Genomic DNA, 8,712 nt, shown 5'->3' on the forward strand with positions numbered 1-8,712 from the left:
CGACAACCACATTGTGCATTCAAGTGATCACAGCCACTATTACTCATGAGATGACGACTTCATGCTCAGGCCACTGGGGGCCCCTTTCTACACACCCACTCCTCATCCTGAAATACCTGCCTGGCATCTTTAATTAAATACTGTAGCACCCTGCCAAGCCAGCCTCAGACCCCCTCCCTCCGCACTGCACTTCCCAGCATCTTCACCAGTGCCTGCTTTCCAAATAGAGCTATAGCTTTATGGTCACAGTGAGCCAGGAAATCAAATGAGAAAATAGACTCTAAATCACACATTCAGATGTAGCGGTGTAGGTGGAAGGTTTCTTGTACAGCCAGATCTAACATTGAATCATTTTGTCCTCCATTTTCCTCATGCCACCTGTGGTTGCACTGTGCTTTTTAAAGCTACCTGTGTTCTTGAGAACCACCTCCATTCATTCTCTTTAACAATATGATCTAAAAAACAAACTGAGTGGGCAGGCATGGTCTGCGGCTGAAACCCAGAAAACAACAGAGGAAATCTGCCTGACTTTCTTTTCTTTTCTTTCTCTGTGTTGTTTATTTTGTGATGAACCACAACTCAAGTCTTCTCAGGGCATTTTAAAGAGTAAGTTCGAAACCTAACAATATTATCAACTAAAACAATTAGTTATTTTTCTTGTTCTTTCTTGATCTTGCACTTCTTATTCAATGTGTTGACTGAGTTCAAAGAGCCAAGAGTTGGAAATGAGGAAGCTTCCTTTGGATGAGTAGATACCGTATGTAAATCTGTGAATAACAAGTGTTTTTTTTTTAACAATATACTAATGTTTATCAAACTGCAGTGTTCAGTATGCTACCAGTCAATCTGTGTTATTTTATGTTTAATGTGATCGGTATCACATATAGAATCAAATCTGGAAAATATTATGATCTGATACAGAAGACTGACAACATATTTTTCTCGGTGGAGACCAAAACAAAGCAATAAATGAGTTAATATTTGACTTGCATTTATCAGGTGGACAAAGTTGTGATTTAAGATTAATATTAATGATACTACGTTCCCTAGGCAAGTGTTTTTTATGTATATATATTTCTAGTCATATCCACTTTATGAGGTGTTGTGTTTACAGCTTGTTCACTTTCACCAGATATCATGACCATGACATCTCAGAAGAGCATTGAGGGACGTTCACTTGGACTCAAGGATGAACGATCTAAAATTTGGTGGTCAACAGTCAAAAGTCACTGTGACCTCATAAAACACGCATGTGGCCATAAATGAAGAATTAATGTCCTAATTTGGACAAAATTTCACGCAAATATCTATGGGGATAGAATGATGAAGTGGCCTATTGTATTGTATATCCAAAAGTTCATTGGTCAACTTCACCATGACGTCATAATGTTCTGCAAGAACACAGTCATTATTGAACACCATAACTCAGGAATAGGAGGGGAGATTTTGACCTTTTAACACTAAAAAGAAAGTGAATATTGAACTTTTCGATTCAACAGGTAGACAGAAACAGGACCCCAAAGGGATAATCATCTTTTTCTATTTTGAAATACTCAACTGATTAGGAGCACATTTGCAGTATCAACTTCAGAAACTGACCAAAAAGTTCGGTCAACTAAGTCACGTGGAATTGCTGTGAATGTGTGTGTGTGTGTGTGTGTGTGTGTGTGTGTGTGTGTGTGTGTGTGTGTGTGTGTGTGTGTGAGAGTGAGAGTGAGTGTGTGTGTGTGTGTGTGTGTGTGTGTGTGTGTGTGTGTGTGTGTGTGTGTGTGTGTGTGTGTGTGTGTGTGTGTGCTGAGAGAGTGTGTGTCAGTGGCAATAAGCAGCCACGTAGCTTTCAAGTGAACAGTGTGGTAGCAGACATGCAGCAACAAATTGAGCAGAACACTGACGGCTTCAATCGACCACCATGATGAAAAGGATGTGGAAGTGTGTGTGGAAGTGTGAGGATGTGTGGTATGTGAGTGTAGCAGTGGACTTCAGTTGTTCTTACTGAGCTCTCTTGCAGAGTTTGCTTCATTTGGCAAAACAGGTTAAAGGTCCCCATGAAAAATGCAAATTTGAACTACAACATGACAAATAAATTCCTCAGATCTCCTGCTGAAGACCTTGTTGTAGGATTAAAAGCGACAAACGAAACTAAATTGACTTTAATTCTTTTGTCAAAGGCGAACGTGTTTCTGTGATTCAGGTGTGTTTCGGTCAGCCTGGATAACTATTTTTAATCACTGCATGGTGAAATGTGTTTTTGGTTGGTGAATCACTGCATCAGCAACTTGTCTCAGAGAAGCCTTAATCCTGATTTCTTCCTTTCAATCGCGTTAGAAACACTTAGCATTGGAGTGTTCCTGCATTTGAATCCAAGATGTAAGGGGGGGATTTCTGTTTGATGATTAATCACGCTTACTTTCTACTTCACAGGAGACGTGAACATATGCTGAATGCAGGTGCACGTACATATACACATTCACAAGAGACTGGTGGAGCTTCCCAACATCTGCGCTGGATCCTACCTTCTCCTTTTTTTGTAATATCTATTTTTTTTTTTAATCTTGGCCCCCAAATCCAATCAGAGCGTGTCCGCATCCTGGCCAACCACCAGCGTGCCTCTGCCCACGTCTCCTCCCCTAATGTGAAGTTGGAAATCAAAAACACAACAACTCCAATGTCTCCTCAGGACAACTAGTGTTATTTTTGGTGAGGAAATGTTCTGTATGCGATTGTGTGCACGTGTGGTGGGGGCGGTCGGTGTGATTGAGAGGCAGTGGAGGAGGAGGACTGTGTGTACTTATACATGTATAGGTGTGTGTGTGTGTGTGTGTGTGTGTGTGTATGTGCCCTTATGTGCATACTTGAATAGGGTCCAGCTTCAAGTCACTTGTTTTTCTGCAGGGTGTTGTGATGTCATCCTCCCACCTCTCCGCTGTGTTTTCGCACCAGTGTGAGTCACCCCGCTCCAGCTCCTTTCATGGGGAGATGTGCACGCATTGCCAAACGGGAGGTATTTTGAACTTGATTCCGTCTATGCCTTATGCCTTTTCAAACAAATCTTGAAAGAGTTTTCCTGTAAGTTCTTACTCTACAAAGGAGGACTGGGATTCAGGGATCCTATATGCTGTGCTTTTGACAGGCAGCTCGGATGTTAATCCTACGAGAAGCTGCCAGCCTCTTTACCTCATGTAGTAATGGGGAACAATATACATACGTCTCTTCATAAGTAATACATTTCTCAGAGTGGTAATGGGGGTTTTCCTGGAGCATGCCCATTAATAACCAAAAATCTGTAGCAGAGGAAAAATGAACGTGAAGATTTCAACACCTTTTGGCTTTATTGCTGCTTTAGCTTCAAAACTTCAGCAAACAAATAACAACATTATTTTTCGCATGCATTGCAGATTTTTCATCTTCTTATCTGCTGTCAGACTGCAAGTAAAGGTAAACTTTAAAGCGGATGATGGAATGCCTTTCTATTTCTTACATTTAACAGGTTCAGCGTCTGGTTTACGGGTGAAGCTACACCCATAAAACATACACATTGTAAATATTGATAATCTATTCTCTCCGTAGTCTTGTCTCTGGTACTGTATGTTTTCTTAGCAGCTGGCACTAAACTTGGGTGGAAGGGACTTAAAGGTGTGTCCAAATATAGTTGATTGCATAGCTCTTGCGATGAAGTGGTTTATTTGTCTTGCTCTAACTGCTTCAAGTACGCCTGAGCCGTGCTTGCTCCCGGCTACGGACTCCAACACGTAATGATAAGACTTTAACATCTATAGGTCCAAAATATGCAATCATTTACTCTAATTTGCTTCTGAAGTTTAAGTTTGTGGTAACAACATGATTTGAATGACACGTTTTAAAAATGAGAAGATTGTCAGTGACAATAATAGAAAAATCTTAAGAACAATGGTAATCCCCCGACTTTTCATACCAGCTCATCAAAGTTCTCACTTATTCTGTAAAATACTTCAACATCTACTGGATGAATTGGAACATAATTTGGTACAGACATTTGTGGTGCCCAGAGGATGAATCCTGACGGGTTTTGTGATCCCCTGACAATTCCTGCAGATTTACCATGTAGCAGAAGTTTTTGTTTTATAATGGAATGTTTTCACATACACTGGACTGATTGTCACGAAATTGAGCTCGCATACTCATTCCTCCCTTCAGGATAAAAATTCGAATTACTTGTTATTGAGTATAATTTATTGGTCAACATTTTGTTGACTAATGCTTGATGACATTCCCATTATTCCCAGTTGTACTTCATGTATGTGTGTTAACATAATTACGCCCTAAAAAAAAATATTGAACATCATTCCCGGCTCCACATTAGCATGTTAGCATGGTCATTGTGAATACAGTAGAATGTTGATGTTTTCATTTAGCTCAAACCACAGCCTGACAGAGCTGCAGACTGTTCTGCAGCCTGGTCTTGTTTCAGTGTTGTTGTTTTTTGTTATTGTAAAATCCTTATCTATGATGATCGCATGTAAAAGGAATACAAATCCTTTCTGTCTCAAAATATCCCGTAGCTAAGATGCTCGGGCCAAGAAAAAAAGAAGACGGAAGGGTTTCCTGGGTATTTGTTCTTTCTTTTGAAATAGTGATTTGACAGAACATCCTGAATAGCCGTTCTCCTCCTGTCTATTCTACATCTGCCACTCAGCCCAGCAAATAACACCACAAGCCTACCCTCACAATAACGTTGTGCAACAAAACACTAATTGCACACACACTCCAATCAAGACACAGTGGTCTCCACTTATGAAAAACAAGCACATCAAATGCTGTCTATTTTCAGAGCACACTGTCTGCATTACGCCCCTTAGTAAGGGGGACAAAAGAGCCAGTGTGTGTGAAAAGAAGTTGTCGCCTTTCTTCATGTCAATCTCTATTAGTGTAGGAGCGCCGTTTGAGTGGAAGTTTGTGAATGAGGCCCATTCTTTTTATTCCTCCGCTTCCAGGGGTAACACAGCCAGGAATTCCACCCCCTCTCCCTTTCTGGGTGACCGCAGTCATGTGTGCAGTAGGTGGTCGCTCCACGCCTGACTTCACTACTTGACATTTTAATATAAATCTGACATCTAATAGTTGACTGCTTCAGTGTCACAATCAGGCACGATAACATCTTGCAGGGTATAGAAAGGTCACACTGGAATAGATTCGGGGTCAAAGACTGAACTCCTGAAACAGGCCAGCTCTTCTTTCCTTAAAGATCAGTCTACCACCAAGACAGGACATGAGAAGTAACAGTGGACATACAAAGCAAGATTTCTCTAGTGTCAAACAAAGTGCAGGATATTTTTTTTTCTCTCACAAATTGTATACAACAAACTTAATAAGCAGGTTTTGAATATTTAATGAAGCCATTATGGATAGGTGCTAGCATACCTAAAGTATATCTAAGTATACTATGGAAAAAACACTTGATGTTTAAGTGCAGTGTTAACATACACTATTATCCTGCAATACAATACGCACAAGAGAAGAAAGTAAACAATAATTGAATAAGTCTTAAATCTTTGAAAAACATGTTGCTTTCTTTTTTATTAATCTTCAAATCTATTAGGACCATCATTCCCTGTAAAAAGCAAGAACAGTTTTTATGTGTACTAACTTTGAAAACAATTAGTGTGTAGTATGAAATTGGGACATAATAACTGATATTGTATATAAACAGAACAAGTATCTAGTACATATTGTATACAATTAGTATGGAATTGGGACACTCCAAGGTTTTGGCTCGACAACAACAGTGTCCCAATTCACAATTTCGAACTATAAATTGTAGCTCTTTTTTTTATGCGGGACTGAATACCAATTTTTTTTTTCTTGGACAGATGTGGAAAAGGGAGCTAGTTTGAAATGAAAATTAGATTTTAAGTTTGCCCTTTAATTTGCAATGATGAACATCAATATTTTAGCGTTTCCTGATAGTTTAAAAAAAAAAGAAGTATTTTACTTGTGCACAAACTCTTGAAATACTATAATAAATATGCTAAACTTTCAAGATTAGTAGAAATGCACCAGTCCAACATGTTGGATCAGTATAGACATCAATACTGAGATTGAGCTGGGTATCTGCTATGATAGCATTTTATTTGTCAACGTTATAACACAATTCATTGTTTTCATCGTCCGTATTGTGTTGAATTGGTTTCAATCAGGAGTGAATAAGTTGGATTTGTACTCCTGGTATCTCTGATACATGTAGCTACAAGACTGGTTTTTTTTTTTTAGGTCTGAATAGAGACTTCAGATGTTGTACCTGGAATCTAAACTATTCTCCCAGTTTGGGAGCCAAAACCTCTACTTCTCCTATTACTTCCGGGAAACCCTTTGGACTTCACTCCACATCTGTTCCAGTTGTTCCCTCAGCGCCCCGCTACTTCTTGATCTTCTCATGCTCCTTCTTCCTGATGTCACTGTCTGCTGGGACCGTCACATCTATCACAACACGAACCTCTTCTGTTCCGCGTCGACCACAACTATGTCTGGTCAGCCTGGACACTCAAGTCCCGCCGGATCTTTGCTCTTCTCTCCTCAGTGGTGTGTCCCCACTGGGACTTGGGGATTTCTAACCCTCACTCAGCAGACATGTCCCAGCCACATGTTTATGCCTCTCAGTGTATGCAGACCCAGCTTGGATCTCACGCCCTGCTACTATGCGCTGGACTGTCTCACCTTGGGTCCCGTCTGCTGTGGCTGACCCATGCCTCTATGGATCTGGTGCCTTGTGCCTGTTCTTGTCCCGCTATGATCCGAACCCATGCGCTGCCCTTCAGCATTTTCTGGCCACTTTTAGGATTTCTTGATGTCAGCCATTTCCTTCATCTACCGATGATAAATCCCATGATGTTCTTCCAGGATATTTTTTCTTCCTCTTCATCACCATTTGTGTTCTGCAACCAGGAGTTTATTCCCTGGAGCCACATTCCTGATGCAGTTATGGATCCTCCTTGTTTCATCATGGATAGTGGCTCGCTAAGCCTTCCTGTCGCTCTGTTCGTTGCTCGTAGAGTCTCAGGTTGCTGGACTTTAGGTGGAACACTCCCTGCATCGTGAGGAGTTTTTGTGTCTTGACGTCAAATGGCATCTATCTCCTCCTGTGGCCGCCTTCCTCCCCCAGCTGGGTATCTGATGAGTGGGTTGGATCTTAATTATACAGCTGAACGGAGCACCTGTCTCATATATAGAGTATATACGTTGTTTGTGGAATAAAGATATTGCTCGGGTTTTCTAAGGTTTTATCTTTCTAGAGTTGCATTTTCCGTTTTACACTGAAGGGAAATGAGCTGGAAACTGAGTTTTGACTTTGACAGCAAGAAATGTCAGCAGCTGCTAAAGTGTTTGTTGCATCATTAGTATACAAACGGAAGGGCACACATAATTTCCTCTGCATCAGGACTTTCTGAGGCTGCAGCAACTGCCTCTCTGTTCTGCACAGGATGCAGTGTTCATCTTTTAATCTAACAAGTAGCTAGGGATGTTTAGAAACATCACGTCGTTTTCATGAATCAAAAACTATTAAAGACACCACACACTTTTCACCTGTATAAATTTCAGAATTTCAGCTCGAGATGAATTTAGTGTTCTTAAGTTGTCATCATTGACTGGCAGAACGAGCAGGGAATTTTCACTGTCACTGGCTGTCGGTGATGTGTCTTTTCAATTCTTTAATCCAAACTGAATTGCATTCTGTGGCTAACCCAATTAGACTACTTGAGCTAATCCTGGGGGAGTATTTTTTTTCACCAGAGAACAACACAAGCCGCCCACACAAATATCCGCCCCATGACAGAATGGGGTGGGTGGTGTTAAGACCCATAAAGCTACAGGAATAGAGAGGTTTTAATGACAGTAATCTCTTTTCCTTTGTCTTTATTAGATTGTTATGTAATCCTGGATGACATTTTAGAATAATAGATGCATGGATGGAAAGTGGAAATGAAAGGACGGCAGAGGTAACTGTGGGGAAAATAAATGAATGAAGATGAGAGTAGGAACGATTGTCACTGGAAACAAAATTATTAATTATAAAGAGGAGAATAGACAGACGGTGAGGACAGAATATACACAGGATAAGGTTGTTACGTTTTCACAGATGACTAAAGGAGAAAGAGTTGGGTGTGACTCCCATTCTGTTCATCCACTCCTCACATTGGTACCTGCTTTAATGAGGGCAATGTTCTTTCTCTTATCTAATTAAAATTTTATGCAGAAATAATTAATGTATGTGAAGCAGGTGGAATTTGCAATGCTGGGCGTAAAGCAAACAATGAACAAACAGTCCCTTTGCTCATGTGAAGCAAATATGTCTTTGTTACTGTTTATTGCCTACTGATTTAATTTCATGTAAACTTTTTAATATCGCTGTCTAACGGTTCTTTAAATAATCATGTGGCACATTCGAGGATAATTTGCTCTCCGTAGTGGAAAAAAAAAAGAGCAAAAACAACAGGAAACAAAGATTCAAACACACTTGAAACAACTACTGCGAATCACCATTCACAGTAATTGTTTGAATCTTTATTATCAGTGTGAAATCTGCAGCATGGTGTGCGATTTCTTTTAACATTTTGACTGTTGAAATTTTTTTCCAGATTTTTAACAAAATCACCTTTTATTTTTTAACTTTACTTTGAAATATTGAACTTTTTCAAACTTTTTGAACCTTGCTGGGATTACAGGCGAACCATCTTTATA

This window comes from Brachyistius frenatus, unplaced genomic scaffold, assembly GCF_029030835.1.
Source record: "Brachyistius frenatus isolate BFR_SWC_R1_liver_20210118 unplaced genomic scaffold, ASM2903083v1 Contig_76, whole genome shotgun sequence".
In the NCBI taxonomy this organism is placed as follows: domain Eukaryota; kingdom Metazoa; phylum Chordata; class Actinopteri; family Embiotocidae; genus Brachyistius; species Brachyistius frenatus.